The sequence below is a fragment of the Pongo pygmaeus genome, chromosome 16 (genome assembly GCF_028885625.2).
Source record: "Pongo pygmaeus isolate AG05252 chromosome 16, NHGRI_mPonPyg2-v2.0_pri, whole genome shotgun sequence".
Taxonomy (NCBI): Eukaryota; Metazoa; Chordata; class Mammalia; order Primates; family Hominidae; genus Pongo; species Pongo pygmaeus.
The window spans coordinates 20896268-20923665 of NC_072389.2; the positions used below are offsets into that span (position 1 = coordinate 20896268).

General features: G+C 39.3%; 1 pseudogene; it reads right to left on the reverse strand.

The window, feature by feature from the left end:
- The window catches only part of LOC129026621 (putative HERC2-like protein 3), a 147073-nt pseudogene that overhangs the window by 81479 nt on the left and 38196 nt on the right, over positions 1 to 27398 (reverse strand).

Consider the following 27398-nt stretch of genomic DNA (forward strand, 5'->3'; position numbering starts at 1 on the left):
GGACAAGCCATTGAAGGGCTTTGGGGAATGCAAGAATGACAGTCTCTGAATTACCTTTTAACATAATCACTTTGGCTGCTGCTTGAAGAACAGACTGGAGGGAATCATGGTGGGAGCTGGGAGAACAGAACAGAAAGATGTTAATGCAGTTTAGATTAGCTATTAAGGACTTAGGCTACAAGAAAGGCAGTAAAGATGGAAAGACGTGCTAAATTAAAAGTAATCTTTGGAGGGAAAATTGACAGGATGTAGCAATGGATCAAATGTGTGGGTTGAAAGAAAAGCAAGAATGATGTCAAAGTTTTGGGATAAGCAACTAGAAGCCATTTTCTAGATAAAGGGATGAACAAAGTTGAAGCTAGTTTGAAAAGCAGGATGAAGGTTCACCTTTGAGCACTTTAAGTCTGAAGCTCCTGGTAGTGCCTCACACTTAGTAGGTGGTCAGGTTGCTCGTCTGCTGTTGTTACTACTGTTTTTGTTATGAGCAGAATAGGGTAGGCAAAATACTAGACACATTCATTATTTTTTAAAAATATTTTTCAGAAGTCAAAAGAATAGATGCAGAATCCTATAATTTCCCTGCCATCCCTGTCTCACAACCTGTCACAGTGTCTTTTTAATTTTTTTTTTTCTTTTTGAGACAGTCTCGCTCTGTCACCCAGGCTGGAGTACAGTGGCATGATCTTGGCTCACTACAACCTCCACCTCCTGCGTTCAAGTGATTCTCCTGCCTCAGCCTCCCTAGTAGTTGGAATTACAGGCACACACCATCATACCCAGCTAATTTTTGTATTTTTAGTGGAGATGGGGTTTCACCATGTTGCCAGGCTGGTCTTGATCTCCTGACCTCAAGTGATCCACCCACCTCGGCCTCCCGAAGTGCTGGGATTACAGGGTGAGCCACCATACCCGGCCTAAAGTGTCTTGAATCCTTACACTCATTAAAAGCCACTGGGGTTTATGTCTCAGTCACACTCGTCACAACTCTGCAGAGACCACTCTGAAAAATCTGTTGGAATGCATTCATGTTAGTTTTCAGTAAATAAATCATTGTGCCCAAAGATCCAAAACAATGAATTAATTTGAATAAGAAAGCTTAATTTAATAAGAGACTCTCCAGTATTACTCTTCCAAAACAGTGGTTCTCAAAGTGTATTTCCCAGACCCATAGATTCAGGGTCTCCAGGGAACTTGTTAGAAATGCAAATCTTTGGGCCCCATCCCTTACCTACTGAATCAGAAACTCCGGGAGATGAGCCCAACACTCTGTTATCACAAGCCCTCCAGGTGACTCTGATGCTTGTTCAAGTTAGAGAATCACTAATCTATGGCCGGGCACGGTGGCTCATGCCTGTAATCCCAGCACTTTGAGACGCTGAGGCAGGTGAATCACCGGAGGTCAGGAGTTTGAGATCAGCCTGACCAACACGATGAAACCTCATCTGTACTAAAAATACAAAATTGGAATAGAAATACAATTTGTATTTGTATTTGGTGTACAAAAATACAAAAGTGGGATTATAGGTGTAAACCACCCTACCTGGCCAATAGCAATATTTTCATCTGCATGAACAAAAGTACAGAAGAAAATGGTTCGGTTTATTGACAGCAGGTGTGGCACATCCACGAAGCAGGGGCTTGGGAGGCAAGTGTGCTTACCTGACAGATGCCACTGATACACATGTCCAAGGAGTCCGTGTTGCAACGAGTTCCATCCAGTACCTTAGGTGCCAGCTCCACCACCAAATTTTGTCCTCATGCATGACACTTGAGTGCACACGGAGCAGCAGGATCATTATATCGTGGAAGCCATTCATAGTAACGCCCCGATACTGGACATCATTGTAGGCTGAGCACTGCCGGGCTCTGAAAGCTTCTGCATCTGGAGGGCAGTCCTGGGGGCAGGGGGAAAAGGCCACAGGCACATCACCCAGTGAGAGAGGCCAACAGAAGATGAAATCAGTTCACCAGAATCTCATGAGACCACACTCCACTTGCCTCTCTCTGGGAGTCACCTAATTCCCCCTTTTTTTTTTTGATTCAAAGTTGAATGTATGCTATGAAATTCTACAGAGATCGCGGCAATAATTATTTATACAGGAGATTATCTCATTATTCTGATCACTCATCCACCCAGCTATTTTTTCCAGATAATTAGAGATTACAAGACTTAGATGCCAAACTTTGCCCTATTTTAACCATCTTGAATATAAATTTTCAAATGCATTATCTAATCTCCTTCCTTTTAAAACAAGGGAAACCAAATGCTTTTAATTTTTCCAGGTGATTCAAGGATTCAAATTCTTCATCAAAATTCAATTGTTATCCATGCCTTCAGGAGCCATTTCAATGTAAAGGATTATTAGCCCCAAACTGCTGTGCTCTGTGAGCACTTGCTGTTGTTTCTTTGTCACTGATTTTTTTTTTTTTTTTTTTGAGAAGGAGTGTCGCTCTGTTGCCAGGCTGGAGTGCAGTGGCTCGGCTCACTGCAACCTCTGCCTCCCGGGTTCAAGCGATTCTCCTGCCTCAGTACCCCCTGCACATCACCACACCCAGCTCATTTTTGTACTTTTAGTAGAGACGGGGTTTCACCACGTTGGCCAGGATGTTCTGGATCTCCTGACCTCAAGATCCACCTGTGTCGGCCTCCCAAAGTGCTGGGATTAAAGGCATGAGCCACAGTGCCCAGCCTGTTGTGGTTGTTTTTAATTCATCTGTCTTTCCTCCCCTGTCAGGCTCCCTCCCATATCTTCACTGGTACCAAGTACCTGCCTTCAACTGGCTGTAGGATGGATGACAGAAAACATAGCTTGTTCAAATTCTGTCTACAACAAAAGCAAATAAATTCAAAGTAAATGCCTTCAGTTGCTCTCATAATAAAACATTTTTGTACAAATATTGATGACTCATTGGTCTTTCTACTAAATTACTGATTCTGCCCACCAGATATTTCCAAAGCAAGATACTAGTTGAGAAAAGTGTTACTTTACTCATCAAAAATCTACTTTTGATATGCAAACTTCATAATTAAAGAAAACAGATACGAAAAAGCAATATAGCCCCCAGGCGCCGTGGCTCACATCTGTAATCCCAGCACTTTGGGTGGCTGAGGCGGGCGGATCACCTGAGGTCAGGAGTTCCAGACCAGCCTGGCCAAAATGGTGAAATCCCGTCTCTATGAAAAATACAAGAATTAGCTGGGTGTGGTGGCGTATGCCTGTAGTCCCAGCTATTCATGAGGCTGAGGCAGGAGAATTGCTTGAACCCAGGAGGTGGAGGCTGCAGTGAGCCAAGATTGTGCCACTGCACTCCAGCCTGAGTGACAGAGCGAGACTCTATCGCAAAAAAAAAAAAAACAAAAACAAAAACAAAACAAAAAAAAACACCATAAAGTATTCTTTTTTGTATTATGAAAGTAATAAATATTCATTCTAAAAACTTTGGAAAATAGTTTCTACTCAACAAAAGAATAAATAACATAGATCTTTTGTATCTAAATATTCACACAAATCTTGATTATTTACCAAGGACTTCCTTCTGGAAATAAAATTTCTGAGTCCAAGGTTATGCACATTTTATAGACTATTCAAAATATTGCAAAATTGCCCTCCATTATAATTTTCTAGTTTTTTTTCCAATCCAAAGTATAAAATATAACTTCATTGTTTTCATTTGCATTTTCTTTTTGAAATAGAGTCTTGCTTTGTCACCTAGGCTGGACCTCCCAGGTTCAAGTGATTCTCCTGTCTCAGCCTCTCGAGTAGCTGGGATTATAGGTGCCTGCCACCATGCCCGGCTAATTTCTTTTGTATTTTTCATAGAGATGGGGTTTCACCATGTTGGCCAGGCTGGTCTCAAACTTCTGACCTCAAGTGATTCACCCACCTCAGCCTCCCAAAGTGTTGGGATTACAGGTGTGAGCCACCGTGCCCAGCTTGCATTTTTCTTTTTATTGTTTAATATATTTTCATGTATGTTTGCTTTTTGTATTAATTCTTCAAAAATTTGTTTTATAGCCTTTATCCATTGGCATTTTTGTCTTTTTATTATTTTCAGCAGATGAAACTATTAAACTTCATAGTGAAATTATCAACTCTTTGTCATTTCTGTTGGAAATATTTTCCCCATTTCATTTTTTTTTTGGTACTTTGTAAAGTCAAAACGTTTTACATTTTCATGTAGTCAGCTCTATTAATATTTCCCCTTAAGGTTTCTTTCTTTATTAATGGGCTTAGAAATGCTTTCCCACTCTGCTCTGAGAACAGATAAATACTTAAATGTATTTTCCTAGTTCCTTTCTAGATTAGCAGTCATATTTAACTATTTGTTATATTTGGAATTTATTTAGATGAATGGTTTAAGTCAGAAATCTAGCTTTATTTTTTTCCACAAATAGATATTTATAAATTATCAGCCAGGATTTTTAAATACAATTTTCCTCTTTTTGCTACTTGATGTTTGTCTTTTATTGTTTACACTTTTGGCCTTTATAAACTTCCTTCAATCCCTTTTGGAAGTAGATAGGGAATACATAGAATTAATTAATTAATTAACTAACATTCTTCTGAGATTAGTTGTATTACTTTGCTGTGAAACATTCCAAAATCCTATATTGCATCCACATTTTTGTTGTCTTAGCAAAATTAAACCAGGTTACACTCATAGAAGCAAGTCAAACTGAAGAAGACTAAAACTGGATGACTTTTTCTTTAGTCAGGGTCTTACTCTGTCACCTAGGATGGAGCGCAGTGGCATGATCACAGCTCACTGCAGCCTCGACCTCCAGAGCTCAGGTGATCCTCCCACCTCAGCCTCCCAGGTAGCTGGGACTACAGGCACGCGCCACTACACCCAGCTAATTTTTTGTAGAGACAGTTTTGCCATGTTGCCCATGCTGGTCTCAAACTCCTGGGCTCAGGCAATCTGCCTGCCTTGGCCTCCCAAAGTACTGGGATTACAGGCATGAACCACCGTGCCAGGCCCGATGACTTTTCTCTGTTGAAATGAGGACTGTATCCTCCATCTGGCCATAGGAAGGATCATCAGTTATAAAATTACATCACCTCGTCTTCCTCCAGCCACGGCTAGTTTTCTCTATATCTCACTCTTTGAAACCAACCAAAGGAAAGTGTCTAAGAGAGCAGGATGCAAGCAACTTCTTTGCATTAGGCTCAATGGCAAGCATTCTCTAGGGACTGAATGTGCCGGCTAGCTAACTCTCAACTCCCTTAAATTCCATAAACCAATGAAGTTTCACAAAATTAACAAGAGTTAATTAGCGGAAGACACCTTAGGATGTCAGCCTCAGGGTGGCCAGATTTGTACATGTGACCAGCCCCCTTGGCCCCAGCTGACTATCCAGAGGCAAACATCTGGTCCACACCAGGTCAATCTTTCCCAGAAATTTGGAATTGCAACAAAAGAGCTGGAGCTAAGAGAGCTAAGAACTCATATCAATCTGGGGTTGGACTGGCCATTTCTTTTATAAGATTCATGTTGAAGCAAAGCAAGCCAGTTCCCACAGCACAGAAGAATGAATTCGGTAAGAAAGCAGGAAGAAAGACAGTAAACTATGCATTTAAATAGGAATAAGTAACCTGTGTTCCTCATTTTCTGATTTCTGGCTCCAGGCCCTTAAGGTCTGCTTATGCTTAAATTCCCTTAAAACCCACATATCCATCCAGTGAATCCCCTTTGTCCTGAGCTAATCTAAGTGGACTTCTGTTCTTAAGCACATGATGCTATCTGATTAAGGCAGCCTGATATCCGGATCATGCTTTTTAGTTTCCCAGGGATAATCACTGACATTCTCTTTTTACCACCACCCTTTGAACTAGGTAGGTCAGGATTATTACCCTCACTCTACAAATGGAGAAAACTGTGACCTAGAAAGTTTTTAGCCACTAGTCCAAAGACACACACTAGGATATGACAAAGCCAAGACTGATTCTCAAAGTAAAAAGCACTCTATTACAGAATACTGCTTTCTAGTAAATGTGGGAGACACTGACTGCTTATATTAAATGCTTTCATTCACTTCACATTCTTCCAGTGTCAACACTAAGCTTGCCTAATCTGGCTCAGCTAGGTCCCACATCCCAGCTCAAGACAAGCTAGGGATTCTTGTGTCTTAAACAGTCTATTTGACATTTAGGGAGCAAAATGCCAAACATTCTTCTGCTTCCTTTCCCTGAGAAGCATTTTTTTCATATCAGTTAAGTTGAAAACAACACTTATTTATGAAATATACTTGATGGGCTTTGCCCTAGGTCACATGCTAGAGAGAACACACACAAAAAAATATAATCCACCACTGTCATTCAATGAGCTTGTTATCTTATTGGAGATGTAGCTTCTATACACATGAAACACACTGAACAAGTGTTATCACTGGTATTTGTAGACTTAAAGTAGGAATGCAATGAAGGACATAGAATTGTTATCCAAGAGTTAAATTGTACAATTGATTAGATGAAGTTAATAAGAATAGATTCCATATCAGCAAGACTTGACTCTAACCTGATAGAAGTAATAAAAAGGAAGTGTCAGTCAGTGCAGGTAGCCAGTCTGGGAAGCTCAGAAAAGAAGAAAGAGGAGAAGAAGGATAGGAGGAAGAGAGAAGAGGAGGATGGAGAGGAGGAGAAGGGAAGAGAAAGGAAGAGGAGGTGGCTGCCACAGCCAACAAATGACAAAAGGCACCCATTTCCCAAACCATCTTGAAAACAAGGTCTCCTTCCCCTCCTAAAACCATGGGGATTTGTAAAACCTGGGGGCAACTTCTGTATAGAAGCCAGGAATGAAAGATTATCTAATAAACTGAGTATTTTTATGCAGGACAGACAGGCCATTACCTGAGATTATTTATATAGTAGAACTGGACCAAGCTTTCATGTGGATCAGACATTTAGGCAATCCCCCTCCCAATCCCCTCTCCCAATAACCAGCAAGTAGGGACTCAGGAGAAATAATATTGTTGCTACAAGCAAATTTTAAAATTTTATTTTAACTTCATATCCAAGTTGTACTATGAGCTAAATTTTGTGATTCTTTTATATAACAAATGACAACATTTCTAGCATAAAAATAAATTGTTGGTGGCCACTATAAGCTAGAGTTGGCAAATAAGGAATTGTGGAAAGGTGAAATCTCAGATGGATTTAAAGGATGGTGTGATGTAAACAGGACAAGATTCGGGAAACGACATAACAAAAGAGAAACAGCAGAAATAAATTCGTTATCTATAAGGAGCAGTGTGCAGCCTTGTCCAGAAAGGGTGAAAGTTGGGAGTTTAAATAAGAGATAAATCTTACCTGAAGATAAGAAGGTCCTTGAATGCACGTGAGGAGATTTAAGAGCAATAAGGATCCACGGAGGGGACTAAAATATAAAAGATGGCATTTTAGGAACAGTAGAATCGCAAGATGGCCTGAAGCTCTGGAGACAGACATGAGAGGGGGTGACTCTTGCCCAGAGTAGGAGTAATGACAAGGAAAAAAAAAAAAGAACACCTTCAAGAGAAATACTGAATGGAAAATTGTCAGATTCCAGCCATTCATAGGATCCATGGTATGAGGGATCCTTCAAGGGTCACATCAAATGTCCCTTCTGTAAAGTCAAGAAGGAGCCCTGGGAGCCCCCTCTGCAAGTACACCAGGCCTCCCTCTGTGCTCATAGAAAAATGTGTTCATGCTACAAAAACATCCTTACCAAATGATGATATACTTATCTTAAAATTATTTTCCCTTTGCCTCTTCCATCATTGCCTTTCATCCCATAAATCCTGCTATGAAAACATGACTCATCAGTGAATTCAGGTATCAGACCTCCCTGCTGAGATGCATGACTTCTCTTAGAAATTCTCCATTTGCTCCAAAATACCCCGATAAGGATAATTCTTTATCTAGGACTCAGGGGCCAGTCTCTGGTTATAAGGATATATGTTAAGTGCTGATCAGTGGGTTATGTGTGAAGACAGCAGTCACCCAGGAGCCATGGCATGTACGTACCCAGGCATGTTCTGTTCCATAATCTTGCAGGCCCAAAGCCCAAATCTCCATCTCCCCTGACAGAATGAACCCAAGGAGAGCCACTGAACCAAAGTCTGAATTCTCAGGGAGGGTGGTGTGCTCCTCATGACCTGGATATGCCTTCCACTCCTGCCATTTGAGGCATGATCTCCTGCACACCAGGGGTGGAATTTCTTCATCTTCATCTATGTGCTGTGAAGGCATGTCCCTGTTACAACTAGGCTTCATAACAAAAGAACATTTTATCTTTTCTTGGGTGCCTGAATTTTTTTCTTTAGTGTCTTCTGCTGAGGTGGGCAGAATTCTGAAATGCAACTGTCAGAGTCTGTCCTCGTTAAGCTGGATCCTCTCCTATGCTAGGGATCCAACCCAGGCTGCTGGAGTAGTAGAAAACCAATAGCCATGGAGGATTTCCTTTCTCTGACTCCCTTCAGTTGTGTTTCTTTCAATTAATTCCCTGCTCTTCCCTGATCTCTGACCCTTGCCAACTAAGATTATTTAGAAGGTTTGCCCTACAGTTCCAGAGTTAGATTTTCTACAATGGTATCTGGAAGTATAATGTCCCTCCAGTACCACAGCAATTCTTGTGCTTATGTGTTGCCAAAAGCTACCATGCTTTAGCTACTGCTGTCTGCAGCATCATTTTATTATCTGACAAAGCTTACAGCCTTTCCATACTCTTGTATAGTGTAGTAGAGTGGTTAGGAGTGCACTCACCGAAACCTGACTGTCTGAGGTTAAATTCGGTTCTGTGACCTTGGGCAGGTTACTTAAATCTCCTTTGTAAATGTGGAAATAAAAATAGCACATACTTCTCAGGGTTAGTGTGAGGATTACATTAATTTATTCATGAAATGGCACTTAGAATAATGCCTAGCATTCAGGAAGTACTTAATAAGTATGAGCTATTATTATTATTATTATTTCGGTTAAGTGTGAGGAAGTCAACACATATAGACAATAGCCCATGGTCTTAAGGCTGAGAGCCTGAGTCTTCAGACATTCCCATGGAGAAATAGAACTTTTAGCAATCTCTGGAATATGATCCAGTGTTAGATCTCCAAGGCTCACTGACAGAAACACCTCCTTCTCCATACAGCAGACTACTCTGATAGAGACTGAGTTTGGCCATTGATGATGACATCTCTTGGATGGGACTGAAAGACCCTGCTGTCCCTCAATACAGGGCTTTTATGGTCCTGGAAATATAGGTGTAGGCATGTTTGAATCAGGGGGCAAGTCTCCCTCAAAAGAACTCCTCATCTTAGAATCACTAAAGGCAACTTCCTTCAGAAGAGTGAATGACCATCCCCACTTCCAGGTAAAATGAACTCCACTAACCACTGAACTAGTGTGGCCAGTCTTCAGTAAGGCATTGCATGGCAGTGAGAAGGCAGTGAGAAGTAACAGCAGGGGGATGCTCATCAGAACTTGGTCCTCTCTCCACTTGAGGTGGGGTGGGTTGCAGACTGGTCCCCACTCCTGCTATGGTGAGGTGGATATTTTGAGCCCCCAATTAATAAAGCAGGAAGCAGTTCAATTAATTACATGGAAAAAAAAGATGTAACCATATTCATACTCCAAGCTCATTGTGGTTACATCCACTTATGGCACTCAACGTGTTTGCAATGTTTCTATAGTATTTTCAGAAATATACTTGCATGATCTCTCCTGTGTAGGAATGGGCTCTTACAGATTATCAGCGCTGAAGCTGAGGCTTCATTTATGCACCTCTGGTTTGCAACACAGCTTAGGCATGCACAGCTGCAGATACTGTGGCACGTGGAGACAAAGGGATACTCTGGACACTTCCACTGTCACAACCTTCCCTTATTTCCCAAATAAGGAATTTTGTTGGAAATTCTGAGTTTGCAATGACAAGCATAGCAACTGATGCTACATTCTTATGAAACCTCTCTTAGGACTCTCTAAGGATTCCAACTCCGAGAACTAAAAAGGGCAGCACTTGCTTCTCCACCTCCTTCCTACCCTACCCCAAGCATCTATTTCTTACCAGCCTAGAAAGATTTCTGCCACATTCTCCCAGAGGGACCATAAATTAGAGACCACAGGTAACCCCCAAGGCCCAGAGAGCTTCAGGGGCATCATATCTTCACTCAAGTACACTAAAGTCCTAACCATTTCACCTAATGTGCATAATTTTAGCAGATTACATTTTATGTCTGTACTATGTGGCACAATACTCTAACACTTGTGTTGATAATAGATTCCTTTTTGGAATTAGCTAGAGCAGAGTGATACACACACAGAAAAACTCTAGAATGAGATCCTAAAATGTAACACCGTGATCTGGGGTTTAAAATAAATCGTTTTAAATAGTTTCACAACTTATTGCTGGAAATCATACTGTTTTGAAATTTGTTCTTGAATGACTACAAGGAAATTGTCAGACCAAAGAAAACTTTAGCTATCTATCCCACTGTGTTGGGCAAAATAATGCACCACCTTGGCCCACAAGATGTCCAGGACCTAACCTCTGGAACCTGCGACTATGTTACCTTACATGGCAAAAGGATCTTTGCACACATAACTAAAGTTAGAGACCTTGAGACAGAGAAATTATCTAGGATTATCTAGGTGGAAGAACAATGCCCAGCTGCAGTCACAGGAAGATATGACTACAGAAGAATGTTCAGGCCGGGTGCAGTGGCTCATGCCTGTAATCCCAGCACTTTGGGAGGCCGAAGCAGGCAGATCACTTGAGGTCAGGAGTTCGAGACCAGCCTGGCCAATATGGTGAAACCCTGTTTCTACTAAAAATACAAAAATTAGCTGGGCATTCTGGTTAGCATCTGTAATCCCAGCTACTCAGGAGGCTGAGGCAGGAGAGTCGCTTGAACCTGCCACTGCACTCCAGCCTGGGTGATAGAGTGAGACTCAGTCTCAAAAGAAAAAGAAAAATGTTCAAACAGATGCAACGTTGCTGGCTTTGAAGACTGAAGAAGGAATCACAAGCCAAGGAATATGGGTGGCCTCTAGAAGCCGGGAAAAAAAGGAAATTAATTTTTCCCTAGGCCTCCAGAATGATGTAGCCCTGCCTATATGTTAATTTTAGCCCAGTAAGACCTGTGTCAGACTTTGGGCCTTCAGAACCATAAGGTTATACATTTGTCTTGTTTTAAGCCACTATATTTATAGTAACATGTTACTGCAGCAATAAAAACAACTAATGCACCCACGAAAAAGGTGGTAGATCTAAAAGCCTCATGGATAAAACTCTGAGGTTGCTAATGCACCCACATGCTTGTTTAAAAGGAAGGCTAGACTACGTTGGCACTGACATGCTTGCCTTTGTGTTCAGGTCTCTCTCTCCCTTCTACATGCCCCATCTGGACTTTCAGCTCAGTTAATTCGCATTCACAAGCAGATGTGTCACTCAACATCAAGTGTGATTCAATTCAAATCACCAGAGATGTGAAACATTTGTGTAGTGCTCCAAAATCCCTCCAAGGACTCGGTTGATAAAAATCTGGTACTTCTGGCTAAGTGATATTTGAGTTTGAGTGCCCCAGTAAATAAGCACCCATTTTTTCCCATTCAAGTTTGGAACCAGTGGAGAGACACAGATAGAAATGTCAGCTTCATCGTTGGTAGAAATGGACTGCAAATATGGCTTGAGCTCTCAGTCAAAAGCTGTTGCTAAAGACTGCTGGCTTTCTACTCCCATAGAACTTGTGGGCCTACTCACCAAGAAAAAGCTTGATCCATAGATTAGAAACCCTTACCCAGGACTGATGTCTCACACTGGCTTGGGACAGAGAAGGGAGAAAGACAGACAAAGCCCCAGTAATTGATCTTTTAAAATAAATTAGTTACAGCCAATTGAGAAAATTGGATAAAAATAAATCAATCTCATTTGAAATGAGATCTCCAGATTTTCAGAATTTCCTTTTAATTCTTGTCATTTCGATTTGGGTCTACACCACCAATGAGGGAAATGTTTTTAAAAGTTTTAATAAACACATAAAATGTCATGGTTAGTGATTGCCTGGGGCCGACATATAGTCAGTAAAGGAATTTACCAAGACAGTAATGAGTCTGGAAAGGCAGATTTATTTAAAGAAAAGGGGAGATATACTGCCAGCAAGCAATGGGCAATACAGCAGAGGGAAGGCTGTCTGCTGTCTGCAAAGAGGCAGGGATTGGAGGGGAGTTTTTTAGGTCGTGCTACTTGGGCTTAATGTTTGCCGACAGGATGCGTGGTGCAGGTGGGCTGTGATTTGGATGCTTGTAACAGGATGCCTGTGTGCTAGTGAGCCATTTGCAGTTGACCCTACTTCTCAGAACATTTGTTCCTCTCTACCCCCTATTTCTGTTTCTGCCAGCTAAGCCCATTTTTTCAGTTTCCTTTCAACTCCTTAGGGCTCCACAAATTGCACATATTTATGGGGAACAATGTGATGTTTCAATACATGTATACATTACATAATGAACAAATTAGGGTAATTAGCATGTTCACCACCTCAAAAATTTATCATTTCTTTGTAGTGGGAACATTCGAGATCCTCTCTTCTGGCTAAATTGAGATATACAATGTCTCGCTGTTTACTATAGTTACTCTACTGTGCAATAGGACACCAAAAATCATCCTTCCTTGCTAGTTGTAACTTTCTTGACTAACCTCTCCCAATCTCTACCTGCCCCCTGCCCTCCCCAGTCTCTGGTAACCACTGTTCTATTGCCCACTTTTATGATATCAAGTTTTTTTTTGGATTCCATATATGAATGAGATTATGTGATATTTGTCTTTCTGTGCCTGGATTATTTCACTTAACATAATATCCTCTAGATTCATCCATGTCACAAATAACAGCACTTCCTTCTTTTTATGGCTGCATAGTATTTCATTGCGTATATATACCACATTTTCTTTATCCATTCATTCATTGTTGGACACTTAAGTTGATTCCATACCTTGGCTATTGTGAATAGTGCTACAATAAACACGTGAGTGAGGATATCTCTGTGATATACTGATTTCATTTCCTCTGAATATATAATCAGTCATGGGATTGCTGGATCATATGGTAGTTCTATTTTTAAAATTTTGAGGAACTCCATACTATTTTTCACAAACACTGAACTAATTTACATTCTCACTAATAACATATAAGGGTTCCCTTTTCTCCACATCCTCAGAAACACTTGTCTTTTGTCTTTGTGATAATAATCATTTTATGTGGAATTAGGTGATATAGTGGTTTTGATTTGTATTTCTCTGATGATTAGTGATGTTAAGCATTTTTTCATACACCTGGGTTGGTATTTATGTCTTCTATTGAGAAATGTCCATTAAGGCCTTTTGCCCATTTTTAAATCAAATTACTTGTTTTGGGTTTTTTTGCTATTGAGTTGTTTGAATTCCGTATATATTCTAAATATTATTTCCTTGTCCAGCTGTCTAGTTTGCAAATATTTTCTCCCATTCTACAGGTTGTCTCTTTACTCTTGATTGTTCTCTTTGATGTACATAAGCTTTTTAGTTTAATATAATCCCATTTGTCTATTTTTGCTTTTATTGTCTGTGCTTTTGAGGTCATATTTTAAAAATCCTTACCCAGTCCAACGTCATGAAGTATTTTCTCTGTTTTCTTCTATCAGTTTCATATTTTCAAGTCTTACATTTAAGTCTTTATTTTTAGTTGGATTTTGTACACGGTGAGAGATAGGGGTCCAGTTTTATTCTTCTGCATATAGACATCCAATTTTCCCAGCATCATTTATTGAAGACACTGTCCCTTCCCGTGTGTATTCTTGGCACCCTTGTTGAAAATCAGTTGGCTGTAGGTATGTGGACTTATTTCTGGACTCTCTAATCTGTGCCATTGATCTACGTGTATTTTTACACCAATGTCGTGCTGTTTTAGTTACTATCACTTTGTGGTATATTTTGAAGTCAGGTAATGTGATGCCTCCAGTGTCTGTTTGTTTTTAATCAAGATTGCTTTGGGTGTTCAGAGTCTTTTTGTGATTCTATACAAGTTTTACGGTTTCTTTTTTTCTGTGAAGAATGTCACTGGAATTTTAACAGGGATTGTATTAAATCTGTGTATCACTTTGGATAGTAAGGACATTTTAACAATATGAATTTTTCCAATCCATGAGAACCTCCTTTTGCACCCTCTTTATTTCATTACTGTTTTATTTAATTAATTAATTTATTTATTTATTGAGACAGAGTCTTGCACTGTCGCCCAGGCTGGAGTGCAATGGCGCAATCTCAGCTCACTGCAACCCCCACCTCCTGGGTTCGAGTGATTCTCCTGCCTCAGCCTCCCAAGTAGCTGGGATTACAATTGCCTGCCACCACACCCAGCTAATTTTTTGTATTTTTAGTAGAGATGGGGTTTCAGTATGTTGGCCAGGCTGGTCTTGAATTCCTGACCTCGTGATCCACCTGCCTCAGCCTCCCAAAGTGCTGGGATTACAGGTGTGAGCCACCATGCCCGGCCATTAATGTTTTATAATTTTTAATGTAAAGATCTTTTACTTTCTTGGTTAAATTTATTCCTGAGTATCTTACTTTTTGGTAGCTATTGTAAATATAGCTATTGTAAATTCAAATGATTTCATTAAATTTTTTATCTGTATTCTTCTGTATCTCACAAGTTTCCCTAAGATCACTACTTTGAATTCTTTTTCAGGCATTTTGTAAGTTTCCTTTTCTTTGGGGTTACTGGAGAATTGTATTCCTTTGAAGGTGTCATGTTTCTTTGCTTTCTCAAGTTTCTTGTGTATCTACTTTGCTTTGTTTTTTGCTTGTTTGTTTGAGATGGAATCTGGTTCTGTCACCCAGGCTGGAGTGCAGTGGTGTGATCTCAGCTCACTGCAACCTCCACTTCTCAGGTTCAAGCGATTCTCCTGCCTCACCTCCCAAGTAGCTGGGATTACAGGTGTGTGCCACCACACCTGGCTGATTTTTGTATTTTTCATAGAGACAGGGTTACACCATGTTGGCCAGGCTTGTCTTAAACTCCTGACTTCAAGTTATCTGCCTGCCCCCGCCTCTCAAAGTGCTGGGATTACAGGCGTGAGCCACCACACCCAGCCTTGTGTATCTACTTTGATATCCGTGCATCTACTGAATCTGTTTTTGCTTCTAATTTTACAGAGTAGCTTTTATAAGGAAAGACTTTTTCCTAAAAATGTGTCCTAGGGTGTCAGCTGAGTAGTGTGAATTCACATTGGTTCTGGGTGGACACAGTAGTTGGGTCTCCATACAGTTTCATCAGCTGTAATCCATGTAGTAATATCTGTGAACGCCTCAATGGCCTAGGCTGCAGGAGTTTAGAGCAGTAGTGGTGCAGCTTTGCCAGAGAAAGGGTCACCAGGCTGGTTCTCAAGCTGGAGGTACATGCACAACTGTGCAGGATCACCTGTTCTTTGCAGGGAAGGGTGCCATGTGGACTTGGATGCAAGAGTCACCACCATTTCACTGGGCCTAGGTTCTAAATAGCTGGGGTTATGGTGCTGCAGTCATCTGTGTGAGCATGTAAGAATGATAGTGGAGCCTCAGGGATGGAAAGATCAGTGGTTACTGTTCCCCAGAGTAGAGCACACTCTAGCAGTGGCTCCAGTTTCAGGGTGGCACTGTGCCATAACAGCCTGGGTCATGGCAGGTGGGCAGTGCACAATGTGAGCTCCTACTATGAAGCAATGCAGCTGTGGGAACTCCAGGCAGCTCCCTGAAACTGGGCTCAGGGCCTGTGAGGACTGCCGCATTCTCCTGTAGCAAGGACTACATGTGTCTGCAGTGGTAATAGGGGCTACTGGGGGCTCCCTGCTTACCCGACAGGGGAGATGGAGTAGTAGAGGCAGAGTACTTCGCCCTCCTCCCTATGCTGCCATCTTGAGTTACTGTGTGCCACAGGCATTCTGCTATTCCCTTGCTATACTCCAGTGCTCTCCCTCAGACACTCTAGTCTAATTGTAGTTGTTTATTTGTTGTTTTGGTCTTTTTGTGTATGAGGAGGCAAGTGCCAAGTACCTCTAGTTAGCTTCTTACTGATAACTAGGAAATGTTTTGGATGGAAAATAGAATGGATTCTTTCTAGTGTTTATTTTTTGTCATTTTTTTTTTTTTTTTTTGAGACAGAGTCTCACTCTGTCACCCAGGCTGGAGTGCAGTGGCACGATCCTGGCTCATTGCAACCTCCGACTCAAGCAGTTCTCCTGCCTCAGCCTCCAAAGTAGCTGGGACTACAGGTATGCATCACCAAGCCCAGCTAAGTTTGTATTTTTCTAGAGACGGGGTTTCACTACATTGGCCAGGTTGGTCTTGAACTTTTACCCTAAAGTGATCCGCCTGCCTCAGCCTCCCAAAGTGCTAGGATTACAGGCATGAGCCAATGCGCCTGGCCTTATTTTCAAATTTCTAAAGCAAGATATTTGAATTTTTATTTTTAGTGTTGACTGATGTAAAATAAGAGTAGGGTTTTGTATATTTCTGTGTGATTTGCTGATGGGTCACCTATAGTATTCCATGACACTGAGGTAGAAATAACAACAGACCAGTTCAAGTAAGTCTACTCTTCCTATGTGACCTCCGAAAAATAATTTTACCTCGCTCAGCCTCAGTCCTCTCACTCGCAAAAGAGAAATAGCCGCACCTCAGCTGCCCAGAGACAGGGTGAAAGTCAGGTAAGATAATGAACATAAAAGCATTCTGAACTTTGAAGGAGCTTGCTGATATTATATTGTTTCTATGACTTCAGAAATTATTAAATACTTACCAAATTAGATCATGAATGTGATATGGCCTAAAAAGGTAGTATAAATGGAAGATATTTGATATACAAAATCTGTTGTCAATTAAAGAAATACTTAAGTTTTCCACAAAGGGTATTAAGAGACCATTAGTTTTAGAGTACACATTGGAATATTTTAACTTAAGAACATATTGTATTGGATAAAATAATTTTATTTTAGGACTTACATGATTGCTGCATGTCTTGTACCGAATGTTCTGCCCTTCACAATTCCTAAAGGAAAAAAGAAAGAAGAAATAATGATTTCATAGAAGAGGCAAGCATTAAAAAAAAAAAAGCAAATACAAGGCATTGGTTCCCTGTAAAACTTTTACTAGTGCATATTACCCCAAAGATTCAAAGTTTAATTCTAAGAAACTAATTTTCAAGGTTCGGGGGCCAAAAAGTCTTGTGGAAGTGTCATATTAAATAAGAATGAATTCTTTAGTTAATAGTAGTACTCACATGCAATTCTTACCCAAGGGTCCATATAACCACTACAATTAATGTACAATACGTGTGTGTCTCATGTGTGAATACATGTATTCTTTTCTATAATGAAAAGGGGAAAAGGTACATGTAGGAGCATTTGTGTAGCATGTCTCCACTAGGACATTTCTCTTCCGTTACTGAAGCAACTCAAGTTAGCAGGGCACTCGCTGTCTTCCTTTAATTAGTACAACAGTCTCTGTTAGAAATTTGCTGGAAGTAATGCTTCTTTTTTTTTTGAGACAGAGTCTCACTCTGTCACCCAGGCTGGAGTGCAATGGCTTGATCTCGGCTCACTGCAACCTCCGTCTCCCAGGTTCAAGCAATTCTCCAGCTTCAGCCTCCAGAGTAGCTGGGATTGCAGGCGCACACCCCCACGCCCAGCTAATTTTTGTATTTTTAGTAGAGATGGGGTTACATCATGTTGGCTAGGCTGGTTTCGAACTCCTGGCCTCAAGCAATCCACCCACCCCGGCCTCCCAAAGTGCTGGGATTTCAGGCGTGAGCTACTGCAGCCGGCCTATTTTATTTCAACCATTGACCTTACCAAATGGGATTCTACAAAGTCATACTGGAACAGCATTCTTGGGATGCTAATACTGGTAAGTTTGAGAATTTTCCAGGGATGACCACCACATAACCTATCTTCCCCAACAGCCACTAGCTCTGGGACCCTGCCACTCATTTTCCAGGCAGAGTTTTCCTTTGGGAGACTGGAATTCCATCCAATGGGTACTTTCCTCAGTCCAGTGCTTGTCTTCTATATTTTACATAAACTCCTTAAAAATATCTGATCTCTTCATGGCACTTTTCCCAGTTTTTCAATGGAGTTACATATTTTTTCCCTTTATGATTTCCTGGTGAATTCAACGGCAAATTTGGAGCCAGGAGAGCTAAACACAGGCTTAATCATTTTGAATTAAAAGTCAATAGATACTATTTCAATTGTTATTAAAATATTTATTTCTATGGGAACAAATAATTTTAAAGTGGATAGGAGGTCATTTTTTTTGCCAGTATGATTTAAATATGAGCCTATATGAAATGATTGATAGAGTCAGCAATGTAACACTCATTGCATATGCTTTCTGATGCTTCCATTTTTCTTGATTACAAAAGGAATAAGTGCAAACCAGTAATGTGCCAAGAAGTATAGAGGTAGACACTCAAAATCCTGTCACCAAGAACTTTATTCTTTTGTCATTTAATCCTCCATTGTTTCTGCCATTTACAGGATTGAAAATCATACTGTTAATTCACCCTAGTATTTGTTTTAATCTAATATTATAAGCATTTTCTCATTTCACTGATAATTCTTTGGAAAAATTACTTTAACGATTACATCATAGTCCATTATACAAACATTATTTTGGTAGCTTTAAATTTAAAATTTTAAAAATTGTGACAAAATACACATAACATAAAATTTACCATCCTAACCACTTTGAAGTGTGTGGTTCAGTGTTTAAGTATGTTCACATTGCTATGTCGATATTACCTTTCGTGATTACACTGCTTCTCTTTTTCCCTACTTAAAAACTCACATATATTAAAATTCTATTTGGGATGTATACAATTTTAAGTTTTGACAAACCCATACAGTTGTGTAACCACTACCACAACCAATATTTGGAACAATTCCATCACCCCAAAAATGCTCTCAGGTTGCCCCTGTATAGTCAGCTTCTTCCCCCACCCTCAGCTCCTGGCAACCACTGGTTGGTTTTGTCCCTACAATTTGCCATTTCCAAAATGTTACATAAATGGAATCACACCATATGTAGCTTTTTGAGACTGACTCTTTTTAGCATAATATATTTGAAAATCATTCTTGTGGTTGCAGGTATCTATAGTTTGCACCTTTTTAATTGCTGACTGGCATTCTATTGCACATACGTACAACTGTTTGTTTATTCATTCACCAGCTAGATAATTGAGTTGCTTTTAGTTTTGGGTAAGTATGAAAAAATGCTATAAACATTCACATGCAGGATTTATGTTAACAAAGTTTTTCATTTCTCTTGGGTAAATACCTAGAAGTGGGATTTCTGAGTCTGCTCTTTTTTATATGATATAAAAATTATTTGCTAAACATCTTTAGGTTTTCATTTTTGTCCACACATACAATACATATTTAGAAGTATTTTAAAACAAATCCCAGTCCTTTCATAATATCAATTTTTCATGTATGAGTTTTTAACTCTTGTCTGGCTAAGTATTATTAGTTGGATGCATGGCTGGCATATGATTCAATCTTTGCATTTCATACAGGAAAGGCAATGCTGCATGATATGGTACTACTTCTTTTTCCTCAAAGCTGTAAACACACTTCATTGACCCTTGACATTGAGACCTGCAGAGGAGAAATCTTGATTATTCCTTTGCTTGTGTGTTTTATGTTTCTGCCTGAAAGCTTATAGTACTTTGGTTTTGTTGTGTTAGTATTTCATATAAAATTTAAGTTATAATCAGGATGTATCCAGTCATGTGTTTCATCAGTCTTTACCGAAAATGGTGAGCCTTTTTGAATGGAATACTCAAGGTCTTTATTTACAATGCTGCTGATTATTCTCAGATTATGATTTTGATTACTGCTCTTGTTCCATAAATGCCTGTAATTCTGATGCTGGAGCTCCCTCTCTCTGCATCTATTATTTCTTCATTGGTCCATCTATGACTTCCTCTTATAAATATATATATCTCATTTCGTTGACCTTTTCTTGTGCTTATAAGAAATCTTCTACAGATATTCCTCCACACTACTGATTTTAATTTTCTGTAGTGCTTATTCTGTATTTTATTGTGTCCGGTACATTTTTAATATTAACTTCCACTCTTTTTCCTTTGCAGTTTTTCTCAAACTCTCCCTCCTCCATTTCCATTTCATACCATCTTCACCTGAAACTTTCTGTTCCAGCTGCAACTTGTACCCCTTATCTCCTCACATCTTGTGTTTTTGAGGTGGTTCAATCCCTAATTAGATTTAGAAGGCTTTGGGAGAAGGACATTTTGGAGTGAAAAGAACAGCATTATAGCTGCCTCCAAAAACGTTACCTAATTTGTAGTTAAATCGTATTTAGGTAGATGCGCTTTCTTGATTTGTGGTTCAGAACATCTTCCCAGATTATCACAATGGGTTGGCTGTGTCTTAATATTTTGTAACAATGCATATTTCTGTTTTTAAAATTTTGTTATAGGTATTTGATTCTTAAATTTATTAAAATCTTGCTAAGAGTACATCAAATTTTAAAAATTCAAGCAACATCAAACTGGGAGGCTGGTAGAAAAAAATATATTGGTGTGGAGAAGTCTTTCTCTTGGTCAAGGAGAAATGACTCCATTCTACTGGGAAACAACAGCTATGCCTATGGAAAAGGTCATTCACTTACATGGCCTACTTCATTTTGCTTTTTATGTATGAACAAAAGAAGAAAATAAATAATAGGAAAAGTGAAGAAGTAATTGAAATTACTCTCTTATTTTGGAAAAGCCCCAGTTGAGGGAAGTTGCTAACAGGTTAGGGAAGTGATAACCAAAAAGCTTTTTGTACCATGCTGACTTGCAGCTATAAAAAGCTTTTGATGCTAATTTCAAGGGAACAAGCAAATTAGAGAGTCACAGGTTAAAAAATATATATTTGAATTGACGGGAATACTGGAATACAAAAATTGTTGAAACAATAAAAATGGCATTTTCTTTAAACATTTTCAGAAATAATTTTTCAGATGCATTTTTAGTAGCTGCTTAATTTTAGCTATTTATATTAAAAACTGTTCTTGTAAAAACAAACTTAAAACTAAAAGGTAAGGAAAGAATATATGAAAGGTGTCTTATGGCTGTGTCTCAGGCCTTCAGTGTAGACCATGTGTATGGCAATGGTCTACACTCCATTGCCACCTGCTGTGTCCTAATTGTAAGCTGAGTTTCCAGGAGTCACTAATTTGCATCTTGAGTGTTGAGCCTGAAAATATAAACCTGAAAAGTATGTACAACTCTACTACAAATCCCACTACAATTGCAGCATGGTGATATGAAAAACAGAGCATTTTATGTCACGAATTTTCAAAACATAATGCACCATTTTGGACTCATTCTTCCTTCAACAATGTCTTATGGTGAACCTACTATGTACCAGGATATGGATGTAAAGATTCAGGGAGATTACTTCTCAGTTTCCTTTGTAAGTCGGTAGCAAGGTTTTTATTTTTAAACCCAACCACCTGGTGACCATTTTTAACATTCTATTTTACTTTGTCCAACCTAATACACAGTAAACCCAGTGACTGGCCTCTATTGATGTGGCTTGCTTCGGTTACAATTTAGTATGAAAATGAATGACTACTTTATGAAACAGGCATTAAATGAAATGCAAGTTATTTTAAAGTTAAGGACATTGGAATCCTAATTCCCCAAGCAGGAACCTGCCAGCTTATTCTGGAATAATTCCTTTGGGCCAAAGCAACTAAGTTGCAGAAATATTACTTAAAAGTTTTTAATTTCATTGTAATTAGTATATGCAAGAGCTAATGATTATCAGGAGTGTTTGAAAATTCAAGAACATCATTTCACAATTATGTATTTTCTATCCATTACAACATTCGTAACATCCTGTATTGAAGAGTTTTGAAGTCATAAATTTATGAATATATAAAAAACATGTTGATTCCACATGAGGATATATTAAAAACATTAATAAAATTTCCCTGGAGTTCATAGCACTATAATTTATTATATTCATTTGATGGTATATTGGCTCAAATAATGGTGTCATAAAGCCTGAGAAGTATGTGTTTTGAAGAATAAAAATATTTTAATTTTTAAAATAGTAGTTAACTTAAACCTGTGTTTCCCATGATTGGCACTTAACTAGAATATCAAGTTACACACTTCTGCAAGAGAAAGAGACATTCTGGCTGGCCTGTGGTTTGCAGTGCAAAAGAACTGATTATTTAAAGTAATCAAATTCTGAAATAACTTTATCCACAAGAAATATATGAGGAAAATAGCTACATTTGCTATTTTCCTAAATCATGAATACCCTAAATCATGAATTTGAAGGAGCACACTGATGAAAAGGGAAGGCACTAAAATGCTTTCTAAAGCTTTGGGATGGCTTTCAGTTTGGTTTTATATGTAATCACCTCCATATTCCTCTTCCAAGAAAGACTGACCACAAGCATTCAATATTTATGAAGACTTAATAGTCTCTAAGGCAGTTCAAGGATAAAGAGACCTGATAAGCATTCCAAGGGAAGTAGGTTTCCTTCCTAAAAAATCTCAGAGTACTTCCAAAACGACAGTGAAAGTTCTTAATATGGGAATGGGTCAGGAATGATCAAGATTTGCAGCTGCCTAAAATGTGGGGAGCAGGAATGAGTGAATTATTAAAGAACCTGCTACCATGCTTTTGAATTAATCTAATTTCACTACAGCCAAAAAGTGGTGTTATTGTCCCTGTTTCTTTTTTGTTTTTATTTATTTATTTTTTGAAACAGAGTCCCACTCTGTCGCCCAGGCTGGAGTGCAATGGCGCAATCTTGGCTCACTGCAAACTCCACCTCCCAGGTTCAAGTGATTCTCCTGCCTTAGCCTCCTGAGTAGCTGAGATTACAGGCACGCACTACCACGCCTGGCTAATTTTTGTATTTTTAGTAGAGACGGGGTTTCACTATGTTGGTCAGGATGGTCTCGAACTCCTGACCTCGTGATCCGCCTGCCTCAGCCTCCCAAAGTGCTGGGATTACAGGCATGAGCCACCGCTCCCGGCCTGTCCCTGTTTCTTAGACACGGAAAAAGTGGGTGTGCCACAGGTCTGACCCCATGCCAGGAACCAAGCTGGGAGAGCACATGCAATGACATACACTTATCTTACTTCTGAAATACCACAGAAACTATTATTCTCTCAATTTATGCACATATACGCAAATACATATATACACATTTGATTTAGGATGTTTTCTACCCTCAGATACCTGTTTAAATTAGATGAGCTCAGGGAGCAGGCAAATTTGGAGATTCTCAGGCCTAAAAGCAAATTTCAGAATGTAGGCTAAGGTTTGTGTAGAAATAGACTAAAGAATGCTATATTAGTCCTAAGAAATGAAAAAGTTAAGCAAATACTACATCAGAAATAGGAGAGGTAACTGAGTACATGGAATCATATAGTACAAAAAATCTTCTGCAGTTTTTCTCTTTCTCTGAAAACTGTTTTTGAGGGTATCCATGTTAACAGATGTAACTCTAATTCATTCACTTTTAGAGATCTGTAGGAATCCCATTTTATAAATATACCAAAATTTATTTATCAATTCTCTTTATTCTTCATTGATCAATTTTCCTAAATGTTGATGAAGATTGTTCCAAATCTTCATTTGGAAGTTGGTTTCAAATTTTAAACTGCACCCACAGTTCTGCAATGAGCAATCTTACACCACCATGTTAGGCATATTTACACATTTCTCTGGGATATATACCAGGGCAGGCACAGAATCAGTTATGCTCTTACTAGTTTGGCATTCAGTTTACCCTTTGCTGTTGGCCCCATGGATTTCCCTTAATTTCTTGTAGGTTCAACTTTAGTTTTGTTGTTGTTGTTGTTGCTTTAAATGTATGTCCTATTTTGCCTGGCATTTCTAGTTTTTTTTTTTTAATTAAATTAAATCTTCTATTTAAAATAATTGTAAATCGGCTGGGCACGGTGGTTCATGCCTGTAATCCCAGCACTTTGGGAGGACAAGGCAGGTGGATCACTTGAGATCAGGAGTTCAAGACCAGCCTGGCCAACATGGTGAGACCCAGTCTCCAGTAAAAATACAAAAAATTAGCCGGGCATGGTGGCATGCGCCTGTAATCCCAGCTACTTGGGAGGCTGAGGTGGGAGAATTGCTTGAATCCAGGAGGCAGAGGTTGCAGTGAGCCGAGATTGTGCCACTGCACTCAAGCCTGGACAACAAGCAAGACTCCATCTCAAATAATAATAATAATAATTGTAAATCACATACATTTGTTGGAAAATAATAAAAAGAGACCCCATGAATCCCTCAAAGGTAACATCTTGCAAAACTCTACTACAAGAATACAGCTAGGAGACTGATATTAATACAGGTAATGTACACAACATTTCTATCATCACAAGAATTCTGCAAGTAGCCTTTTATAGCTGCATCTCCTCTCCTCCCGTCCTTAACACCTAGCAACTACTGTTCTCCTTTTCTATATTTTCTGTCATTTCAAGAATATTACATAAGTTAAATACAGTATGTAAGCTTTAGAGACTGGATTTTTATAACTTCATTGTAATTCTCTGGAGATTCACCCAGATTGTTGTGTCTATCAATGGTTCATTTCCATTTACTGCTGTGTAGCATTACCTGGTATGGATGTAACACCATTTGTTTAATGATTCTCCCACTAAAGTGCATTGGGATTGTTTCCACCTTTTGGCCACTGTGAGTAAAACTGGCATAAACATTCATGTACAGGTTTTATTGTGAACCTAAGTCTTCATTTATCTGAGAAAAATGCCCAGGAGTGCAATTGCTCAGTTGTATGGTAGTTGCATGCTTATTTTTTAAAAGAAACTGCCTATTTTCCAGGATGGCTATATGATTTTACATTCTCAGAACCAATGTATGAGTAACACTCTTTCTCTGCATCCTTGCCAGTATTTCATGTTGTGGACCTTTTGAAAGCTATTCTGATAGGTAGGTAATGATATCTTATTGCAGTTTTAATTTGCATTTCCTTAATAGCCAGTAGTGTTGAACATATTTTTATGTGCTTATTTGCCATCTATGTATTCTCTTGGGTAAAATATCCATTCGTGTCCTTTGTTCATTTTCGAATTAGAATGTTTGATTTTTAATTGTTGATATTTGAGGGTTCTTAATAGAGATACTAGTCCTTTGTTAGGTGATTTTCAAATATTTTCTCCTGTTGATCTCATTTGTTTATTCCTCTGCCAATACCACTGCTCTCATTACTGCAGCCATATAGTAAATCTTGATATTAAGTAAGCTGATTCCTCCCACTCTATTCTTTTAAAATGTCTTTTAAAAATCAACAGATACACACCCATAATCCCAGCACTTTGGGAGGCCAAGGCAGGCAGATCACTTGAGGTCAGGAATTCAAGACCAGTCCGTCCAACATGGTGAAACCCCGTCTCTACTAAAAGTACAAAAATTAGCCGGACATAGTGGCACATGCCTGTAATCCCAGCTACTCGGGAGGTAGAGGCAGGAGAATCCTTTGAACCTGGGAGGCAGAGGTTGCAGTGAGAAGAGATCGCACCACTGCACCCCAGCCTGGGCAACAAAGCGAGACTTCGTCTCAAACAACAACAACAAAACACCAACAGATAAAATTGTATGTATTTATCGTGTATAATATGTGATGTTTTAAAGTATCTATACATTGTGGAATGACTAAATCAAACTGACGTATCCATTATCTCACAGAGTTATTTTTGTGGTGATAATACTTAACATCCAGTCTCAGCAATTTTCAATAATACAATATATTAACTACAATGACACTGTTGCACAATAGATCTGTTAAACTTATTCCTCTTCCCTAAGTGAAATTTTGTATCCTTCCACCAACACGTCCCCAACTCCCCTCCTCAATCACCCTAACCCCTAGCAACTGCCTTTCTACTCTTTTTCTATGAGATCAACTATTTTAGCGTCTATATATGAGTGAGATTATGTGGTATTTGCCTTCCTGTGCCTAACTTACATCACTTAAATACTGTCTTCCATGTTCATCCACATTGTCATGAATAATAGGACTTCCTTCATTTTTCATGGCTGAACAGTATTATATTGTGTATATATACCATTTTCTTTATCCATTCATTCACTGATAGACACTTAGTTGTTTCCATACCTTGGCTATTGTGAAAACACTGCAACAAACATGGAAGTGCGATATCTCTTTGATATCTTGATTTCATTTCCTTTGGATATATATCCAGTAGTGAGACCGCTGGATCATATGGTATCTTTTTTTTTTTTTTTTGAGACAGAGTCTCACTCCACTGCCCAGGCTGGTGTGCATGGTGTGCAGTGGCACAATCTCGACTCACTGCAACCTCTGCCTCCCAGGTTCAAGCGATTCTCCTGCCTCAGCCTTCTGAGTAGCTGGGATTACAGGCATGCGCCACCTCACCTGGCTAATTTTGTATCTTTAGTAGAGACAGGGTTTTGCCATGTTAGCCAGGCTGGTCTCGAACTCCTGACCTCAGTTGCTCCACCCGTCTTGACCTCCCAAAGTGCTGGGATTACAGGCATAAGCCCAGCTGATATCTCTATTTTTAATATCTTGAGGAACCCTTATACTGTTTTTCATAGCAGCTGTACCAATTTACATTCTCGCCAACAGGGTGCAAGGGTTCCCTTTTCTCTGCATCCTTGCCAATACTTGTTGTCTTTTGTCTTTTTAATAGCCATCTTAACAGGTGTGAGATGATATCTCATTGTGGTTTAGGTTGCATTTCCCTGATAATTACTGATGTTGAGCATTTTTTCATATATCTTTTGGCCATTGTATATATTTTAAGAAACGTCTGTTTGGGTCCTTTGCCCATTTTTTAATCAGGTTATTTTTTTCTTGCTACTGAGTTTGTCATATATTTTGGATATTAACCCCATGGCAGATGCATAGCTTGCAAATACTTTCTCCCATTCTGTAGGTTATCTCTTCACTCTGTTGACTGTTTCCTTTGTTTACAGAAGCATTTTAGTTTGATGTAATCCCATTTGTCCACATTTTTCTGTGCTTTTGGGGTCATGTGTAAAATAATCATTTCCCAGACAAATGTCATAGAGCTTTTCTCCTACGTTTCTTCTGGATGTTAAATTTCTTACATTTTAATCTTTAATCTATTTTTAGTTGATTTTTTTTTCTTTTTTTTTTTTTTTTTTGAGACGGAGTGTCTCACTCACTCTGTCACCCAGGCTGGAGTGCAGTGGCGCATCTCGGCTCACTGTAAGCTCCGCCTCCCGGGTTCGCGCCATTCTCCTGCCTCAGCCTCCCGAGTAGCTAGGACTACAGGGGCCCGCTACCAAGCCCAGCTAATTTTTTGTATTTTTTTTACTAGAGACGGGGTTTC